Genomic DNA, 9,719 nt, shown 5'->3' with positions numbered 1-9,719 from the left:
TTCCCTGGCTTTGAGAAGTTCATATAGAACTGTCCTGGAACATGGTACTTCATGCAGATAATTCACAAGAGGCCCTGGTTTTGTTAATGTTCCATCAAACCTACTCCCACTAGTGTCCTAAGCCTGGAAAAAGCAATGAGACATGAGACATCTATTCCAGGAGTTTCCGATTGTTCTCAGCCTAGCAGTACAACAGCCCACAAAGCTGGCAAAGTTAAGTGAGGTCACACAGGGGACGTAAGAGTGTACTGCTGCTTTCATAAAATATGTCCTAGAGGTTTACCATATTTAAACACTCATAGATCTGTACACTGTACACTAAAGTGCTCAACATACATTGCTTTTGTCACTCACTTTCCCCAAATATTAGAATTCTCATTTTGGAGAAATTTGAAGGAAAAAATATGTCCCTGGGGCTGGCGGTACCTCAAAAATGTGTGAGGACAGAGAACTGTTTGAGAATCAAAGGGACCAAATGCTAACCAAGATCAAAGTCGTAGCCCAATAGGACAATCTAGATAATAAGCCATTGGGTGAAACATGAAAGGAGGAAGCCATAGGCCAAGAAGGTAAGTCCTTGGCCTTCAGGCAGATCTATTTCCTATTTTCTGAGGAACCTCCAGATTGATTTCCATAGTTGTCATAGCACTTTGCACTTGCACCAGAAATGGAGGATTGTTCCTCTTTCTCCACATTCTCACCAACATGTGCTTTCACTAGTTTTTGACCTTAACCATTCTTCACTGGAAATTATACGGCCTTATACCAATCTCAGTTGCTTTGCTTTTCATTTCCCTGAAGACTAAGGACTTTCCACATTTCTTTAAGTGCTTCTCAGCCATTCAAGGTTCCTTGTTGTGAATTTTTTGTATAGTTCTTTACCACATTTTCAGATTGGGTTCTTTGCTTTTTTGGTGTTTAGCTACTTGAGTTCTTTAGATATTTTGGAAATTAGCCCTCTATAGGATGTAAGGTTAGTGAAGATTTTTTCCCTATATGTAGGTTGCCAATTTGTTCTATTGGCTATGCCCTTTGCCTTACATAAGTTTTTCCGTTTCATGAAGTCCCATTTATCAATTTTTGATGTTAGAACCTGAGCCGTCGGAGTTGTGTTTAGGAAATTTGCCCCTATTCCCCTGAGTTTGAAGTTCTTTCTCAATTTCTCTTGAATTAGATTCAGTGAATCTGGTTTTATGTTGAAGTCTTTGATCCACTTGTACTTGAGTTTTATTCATGGTGATAAATATGGATCTACTTTCATTTTTCTACATACTTACTGCCAGTAGGACCAGCACAATTTATTGAAGATGCTTTCTTTTTTCCATTGTATATTTTTGGCTTCTTTGTCAAAGATCAAGTGTCCATACATGTGGTGTAATTTCTAGATCTTCAATTCTTTTTTTTCTATTTTAAAATATTTTAATCTTACTTTTCAAATTTTATCCTCTTTCTTGGTTTCTGGTTCAAAACCTATTATCTCATGCCTTCTCCACCTGCAACGGAAGAGAACTCTATGAAAGAGTTCCCCACTCACACACCCACTGCTGTTTCCTTCCCTTACATTGGGGCATCGAGCTTTCAAAGGAACAAGGGCCTCTCTTCCCATTGATGTCTGACAAGGCCATTCTCTGCTACATATGTACCTAGAGCCATGGGTTGCTTCATATGTACTCTTTGATTGGTGGTTTAGTCCCTGTGAGCTCTGGGGTATCTTGTTGGTTGTTGTTGTTCTTCCTATGTTTGCAAACACATTTAGCTCCTTCAGTCCTTTATCTAACTCCTTCATTGGGGACTCTAGGCTCAGACCAGGGTGGCTGCAAGAATCTGCCTCTGTTTTTATCAGTCTCAGGTAGAGCCTATTAGAAGACAGCTGTAGCAGGCTCCTTTCAGCAAGCACTTTTTGGCATCTTTCATAGTGTCTGTCTGTGGAATGGATCCCCAGGTGGGAAGTCTCAGGATGGCCTTTGCATCATTCTATGTTTGACACATTGTCTCCACATATCATCCTGTGACTATTTTGTTAGCCCTTTTTTCTTTCAATTTTTTCTTGGATATTTTCTTCATTTTCATTTCAAATGCTATCCCAGAAGTCCCCTATACCCTACCCGAAACCTGCTCCCCTACCCACCCATTCCCACTTCTTTGTCCTGGTGTTCCCCTGTACTGGGGCATATAAAGTTTGCAAGACCGAGGGGCCTCTCTTCACAATGATGGTCGACTAGGCAATCTTCTGTTACATATGTACCTAGAGACATGATCTCTGGGGGTACCTGATAGTTCATATTGTTGTTCCACCTATAGGGTTGCAGACCCCTTCAGCTCCTTGGGTCCTTTCTATAGCTCCTCCATTGGGGGCCCTGTGTTCCATCCAATAGATGACTGTGAGCATCCACTTCTGTATTTGTCAGGCACTGGCAAAGCCTCACAGGGGACAGCTATATCAGGGTCCTTTCAGCAAAATCTTGCTGGCTTATAAAATAGTGTCTGCGTTTGGTGGATGATTCTGGGATGGAACCCAGGGTGGAGCAGTCTCTGGATGGCCCACCCTTTCATCTTAGCTCCAAACTTTGTCTCTGCAACTCCTTCCATGGGTATTTTATTCCCTATTCTAGGGAGGAATGAAGTATCCACGCATTGGTCTTCCTTCTTGATTTTCTTGTGTTTTGCAAATTGTGTCTTAGGTATTCTAGGTTTCTGGGCTAATATCCACTTAAAATGAGTGCATATCAAATGACTTCTTTTGTGACTGGGCTACCTTACTCAGGATGATATCCTCCAGATACATCCATTTGCCTAAGAATTTCATAAATTCATTGTTTTTAATAGCTGAGTAGTACTCCATTGTGTAAATGTACCACATTTTCTGTATCCATTCCCCTGTTGAAGGACATGTGGGTTCTTTCCAGCTTCTAGCTATTATAAATAGGGTTACTATGAACATAGTGGAGCATGTGTCCTTCTTACCAGTTGGGGCATCTTCTGGGTATATGCCCAGGAGAGGTATTGCTGCATCTGCTGGTAGTATTATTTCCAGTTTTCTGAGGAACCACCAGACTGATTTCCAGAGTGGTTTTACCAGCTTATAATCCCACCAGCAATGGAGGAGTGTTTCTCTTTTTCTACATCCTCACCAGCATCTGCTGTCACCTGAATTTTTGATCTTAGCCATTCTGACTGGTGTGAGGTGGAATCTCAGGGTTGTTTTGATTTGCATTTCCCTGATGATTAAGGATGTTGATCATTTTTTCAAGTGCTTCTCTCCCTTTGGTATTCCTCGGTTCAGAATTCTTTTTTTAGCACTGTGCCCCATATTTAAATAGGGTTATTTGATTTTCTGGAGCCCATCTTCTTGAATACTTTGTATATATATTGGATATTAGTCCTGTTTCTGATTTAGGATTGGTAAAAATCCTTTCCCAATCTGTTGGTGGCCTTTTTGTCTTATTGACAGTGTCATTTGCCTTACCGAAGCTTTGCAATTTTATGAGGTCCCATTTGTCAATTCTCCATCACACAGCACAGGCCATTGCTGTTCTGTTTAGGAATTTTTGCCCTGTGCCCATATCTTTGAGGCTTTTGCCCACTTTCTCCTCTATAAATTTCAGTGTCTTTGGTTTTATGTGGAGTTCCTTGATCCACTTAGATTTGACCTTAGTACAAGGAGATAAGAATGGATCAATTCGCATTCTTCTACATGATAACCGCCCGTTGTGCCAGCACCATTTGTTAAAAATGCTGTCTTTTTTTCACTGGATCCTTTTAGCTCCCTTGTCAAAGATCAAGTGACCATAGGTGTGTGGGTTCATTTCTGGGTCTTCAATTCTATTCCATTGGTATACTTTTCTGTTGCTATACCAGTACCATGCCGTTTTTATTACATTTGCTCTATAGTAAAGCTTTAGGTCAGGCATGGTGATTCCACCAGAGTTTTTTTTTATCGTTGAGAAGAGCTTTTGCTATCCTAGGTTTTTTGTGATTCCAGATGAATTTGCAGATTGCTCTTTCTAATTCGTTGAAGAATTGAGTTGGAATTTTGATGGGGATTGCATTGAATCTGGAGATTGCTTTTGGCAAGATAGCCATTTTTACAATATTGATCCTGCCAATCCATGAGCATGGGAGATCTTTCCACCTTCTGAGATCTTCTTTAATTTCTTTCTTCAGAGAATTGAAGAAAGAAAAATCATACAGATTTTTCACTTCCTTAGTTAGAATCACGCCAAGGTATTTTATATTATTTTCCTAAAATGCACAAAACTGGTAGATCTCCTCTGGTCAATGAAGTTAAAATTCTTCCCAATTCTAAACATTTCCCAGACAGAGGTAACCACCTCTGTTATGTTTTTATAAAGGTATCAGATGAATATCCAGATATGATGAGTCTGAAAAGGACACTACATACAGGTAGTCCCAGGAAGGTCTGGACTTAACTCTACAGACAATATCGCGACAGGGCACCTGCCTAGGGATGGTTCCCATGTCTCATCAATACCTCTACAATTGAACAATACCTAGTGTTTATTGCAAATAATTTACCCCCCCCCCAAACAAATAAAACACGGTGGTCTTGTTTGATGAGACTGACTCCATGCATACACAGAGATGGGTCCTTAATTCCTCTAGCACAAAAGAGTTCTATATTCTAGTCCAGTTAGCACCCCACATAACCTATAATTCAGAAGAAGTAGTCCTAAAAAGCCTAATGAGATATGTTAGAAGAGAACTCATGACACAAAAAAAGAACCTATCTCCCATCTCCCTGACTTTAGCTATAATTCTAGGAACAGGGCTAGCCAGAGTGAGTACTGAGATAGCCGAACTGATGTTATAAGAAAAGAATTGCAACAGTTTGAAAGCAGTCAGAGACAAAAACATTCAACACCTAGAAAAATCTATCTTACACCTAGAGCACAATGTAGATTCTCTGGCTGAGGTGGTGTTACAGAACAAGTGAGGGTTAGACTTATTGTTCCTACAATGAGGATGATTATGGACTACTTTATATAAAGCATGCTGTTTCTATGTCAACCATTCTGGAGTTATTAGAGAGTCACTGGCTAAAGTTAGGAAAAACAGATTCCAAAGAGAATGAGAGAACTCCAAAAGTTGGTATCGATTCTTCCCTCTGGCTAACTACCCTCATCTGCGCAATCACAGGACCCTGATTATTATTTTACTGTCACTCTCTTTTAGGCCGTACATAATTAATAAGCTCTTACAGTATATCAAGCAGAGATTCAGCACCATTCATCTGATGGTGATGAGGTAACAATATCAACCAGCAAGCACAGACACTATAGGCCAAGATTAGCCTCTAAAGTCATTAGCAGACAGGGCATTGAAGAGGCGCAGGCCACATGTTTCTGTGCTTTCTCACCACTCACAGGGCTTCCCCTACCACCCTGCTCTTTCTCACCACTCTCGTGGAGCTTCCCCTCTCCTCTTTTGCTTTCACACATGGACCGGACTGGGGTAAAAATATTACTGTCCCCATTTTCATGGTAGTACTTCCAAAGGAAATACTTTCCCACCCCCCGGAGCAGCAGATGCAGGCTTGAGAATAGACAAACAGCAACATCCCTCAGACATCCCCCCACCCCCAGGTCAATGAAGCTGGCCCATTCGATGACAGATGGCTAGTACTTCCCAGTCCAGGTGAGGCCTGTCCTTTGAAGAAGCAAAGACCACAGAAAATTGCACCATATTTGAGCCATAAAGAGAGGGCAATTAAGCATGCCCAGACAGCTGTGATCAGTTTGTGAAAACACAGTTGTTCCTGATAGCACCATAAACCTACTTCCCAGGAAAGCAGAGTCCCCCTCCCAGTTGGGCGATTCTGCCCTGCTGCCTGAACAAACAATATCATGTTTGAAGGATAACTTCACTTGTCACCTCCCCCTGTCATCTCAAAGATGGAGAATCCCTGTTTATGCCTATATAAAAATGCCAAGCCCATAGACATTCCTGTCTTGCACAGTAGGATGGTTAACAATGCGAGTCTGATGCAAATGAAGAGGCTCTTTTGTTTCACTACATTGAGTCAGCAGTTCTTAGAGTTCTGGGAATTCTGTGACTTGTGTATAACAAGTTACACGGGAGCCAAACACAGACAGGGTAAGACACAGACTGTCCAGGCCTGGGACAGGAAGGGCAGGTGATGGGGCAGTGTACAGGAGAAGTTGCACCATGGACTTACAGTGACAGCAGAGGATCTTCAGGAAGGGAAAACTCAGATAGGGAAAACTGAGGTAGGATGGGAATAAGTCATTTCTATTCTGTCCTCACAGGAAACATGGGTTTGAAGCTGCTTGAGTCCCAACTTTGTCTCCTGTAGCTAGGAGTTGTCCTATCGCTTGCCTCATGCCAGCCACCAACCCCTTCCTAGTAGTTTGAATTCCGGCATATCTATAATAGCACCTATACCCGATGTGATGGTGCAATGAGGGCCATTAACAGGTATACAGGAAGCTGTAAGAACATGAATACTTTTCTTCATACAATTTTTCCTGATGTTCCTGGTGATGTGGCAAGCCAAATACCATCTGCAGAGATGGGATAAGTAGAAATTGTTATGATAGTTCATCTCACGTACCTGTAACTATTGGCACCCACACAACTTCAGCAAGAAATGATAAGAAATGTAGATACCAAACAGTAGGAGCAAGAAAGTACTACACAGTTGCCTGGAACTCAGACAGTCCCACCAATCCAGTGGTTCTGATTCACTTGCATGGGACACTTTAGGTCCAGTATCAGCACTTTGTACCTTTGCTCATCTGCTAATGCCAAGATCACAGTAGTGAAGAACCAATTCCTCTGTCTGCACTGCGTATCAGCACATGTCTCATGAAACCTGTCCCTCAATCCATTTACTTCAGCTGAACAGATATTTTCTAATCAATAAACACCTTTGTATACTCATCTAGATCTCTGGAATCTCACTGTCTGACATGGTGGGGAGATAGGAATGTGATAAACACACACACACACACACACACACACACACACACACACACACACACACACACACACACACAGAATTGTGTGTGTATGTGCATGTATGTTGAGGCCAAATACCAATTGAGGCATCTACCTGCAAACAGATGAATCTGAGAAGATATGGGCATCTTTCCAGAATGTTCCCTCAGGACATCTTCTCTGAAGTTTCTCTGTGGGAAAGAAGTGGATGGCAGAGGAGACTAGGCAATTGGGATCTCTCAGTGAGGCTATCCCGTGTCCTCTCCCTGCACAGTTGTATTTAGAGGTCAATTGTGAGATCATTCAACACAAACCAGCAAGGACAGGTTCCAAGTTAGTGGAACTGGATTCCACATAGAAAAGAGATGAATAATGAGAGGTCCTGCCCTGACTCCCATGGATAGAACTGTAGTAGGAATCAGTTTCAGATGGGAGGGTGCCATCCCTTTAAGGACATGGGCAACTCCAGCATCACCAGATGTGGTAGTGAGCCTTCCTGGAGTGTCAGATGCAGAATGGAGCCGAGGGGTGACATCCTCAGGTCCATACCTCTGACTTTTAGTCTGGATCCCCAGTTTCCAATTTGTTCTTCCTTCCTGAGCTCCCACAGCAATACATGGCCTCTCCTGCCCACTGGGCAGTGGTGATACTTCCTGCTCTCAGTGGACCAGTCAGTCCTGCACAGAAGTCACTCCTCTTGAGCAGCAAATGGATTTCTTGTCGAATCTTCCATTCTGGGTTGGTGTAGAATCTTGCTGAGTCTGGTATGGCCTTGGTGGAGACAGAATGACAGAGTTCCTGCCCCTGATACAGGACCAGCAGATGTGGACTGCCATGGCATAAGGCTTGTTTGTATAATAATGTACATATTTTCATGTTCCTTCAAGCAATATCCTCCCTGTTGACCTTAATGCCTCCATAAGGATCCGAGGTAGCATGAGTCCAGGTGTCAAAGGTTTGGCTAATGTCTTAGCAGAATGGTCCAGTGGGACCTTCAGTACAGTTTTACAGTCTGTGGAAAAGAATTTTAAAAAATGAGTATGAAAATGTATAATTTCTCAACTATGTGAAAATTAAGGATGCAATATGTATTATATGAGGGGCTTCATGAATGTGAAGGAATAAAGGCAGGTACACTATCTATAAACCAGCTTGTCAGAAAGACACAAAGGCAGGCACATTCCTGAGTTGAAGGTCAGCCTGGGACATAGTAAGACTAAGCCCAGGTGGCGTAAAAATGGTGATTTTAGGACTAGAAATTTCAGGTCCCACCCAGCTGGTTTACCATCTCTGCTTGAGAGATGCAGGATGATCTCTGAGTTCTTTGGCAATGTTAAAAGGAACTATGTTCTTGCTGGTTCCTAAAAATTAAGGGGTTATGAGATGCTGATTCAAAGTGTAATCAAAAGGAAACCTCAAGAGCTATCTAGAGATTTCCAGAGAAATCAGATCTGCAACAAGGGGTGTGGGTGGGGGGATCAGAACAGAGTGAAAGCAGGCTGGAAAACTGTCTCCAGCAGAACACAGTCCACCAGCATAGACCAAAGATTTGACTTCGAGTGGTTTGTTTTTGCTGCTCTCAGAAACCCCTTCTCTCAGAAAATACTCACTGACCTGAGGCTGGTCCTTGGCAGAATATGCACTTTTCACAGGAACTTCAGGGCTACACAGAGAAAACCTGTCTCAAAAAACAAACAAACAAACAAACAAACAAACAAAAAAGAATTACAGAAAAATATAACCAAACACGGGATGGAATTGAACAAAATCATCCAAGATCTAAAAATGGAAGTAGAAACAATGAAGACAACTCTGGAGATAGAAACCCTAGGAAAGGAATCAGGAAACATAGATGCGAGCGTCAGCAACAGAATACAAGAGATAGAAGAGCAAATCTCAGGTGCAGAAGATTCCATAGGGAACATGGAGAAAACAATCAAATAAAATACAAAATGCAAAAAGGTCCTAACTCAAAACATTCATGAAGTCCAAGACACAATGAGAAGACCAAACCTACGGATAATAGGAGTAGATAAAAATGAAGGTTTTCAACTTAAAGGGCCAGCAAATATCTTCAATAAAATTATAGAAGAAAACTTCCCATACCTAAAGAAAGAGATGCTCGTGAACATACAAGATGCCTACAAAACTCCAAATAGAATGGACCAGAAAAGAAATTCCTCCTGACACTTAATAAACAGAACAAAAAATGCACTAAATAAAGATAGAATATTAAAAGCAGTAAGGGAAAAAGGTCAAGTAACATATAAAGGCAGGCCTATTAGAATTACTCCAGACTTCTCACCAGAGACTATGAAAGCCAGAAGATCTTGGACAGATGTTATACAGAACCTAAGAAAACACAAATACCAGCCCAGGCTACTATACTCAGCAAAACTCTCAATTACCATAGATGAAGAAACCAAAGTATTCCATGAAAAAAACAAATCCACACAATATCTTTCCATGAATCCAGCCCTTCAAAGGATAATAAAGGGAAAACACCAACACAAAGATGGAAACTACACCCTAGAAAAAGCAAGAAAGTAATCCTTCAAGGAACATAAAAGAAGACAGCCACAAGAACAGTATCCAAACTTTAAAAACAAAAATAAGAGTAAGCAACAATTACTTTTCTTTGATTTCTCTTAATATCAATGGGCTCATTCCCCAATAAAAGGAAATAGACTAATAGACTGGCTACCCAAACAGGACCCAACATTTTGCTGCATACAGGAAAC

The 9,719-nt window shown here is 41.4% G+C and overlaps 1 pseudogene; it reads left to right on the top strand.

Moving 5' to 3' along the window:
• Positions 6,293-6,744, top strand: Ear-ps4 (eosinophil-associated, ribonuclease A family, pseudogene 4; annotated as a pseudogene).

The sequence above is a fragment of the Mus musculus genome, chromosome 14 (assembly GCF_000001635.26).
Source record: "Mus musculus strain C57BL/6J chromosome 14, GRCm38.p6 C57BL/6J".
Classification (NCBI taxonomy): domain Eukaryota; kingdom Metazoa; phylum Chordata; class Mammalia; order Rodentia; family Muridae; genus Mus; species Mus musculus.
Note: the sequence above shows the minus strand (reverse complement) of the source record. Positions and strands in the feature narration are given on the sequence as shown.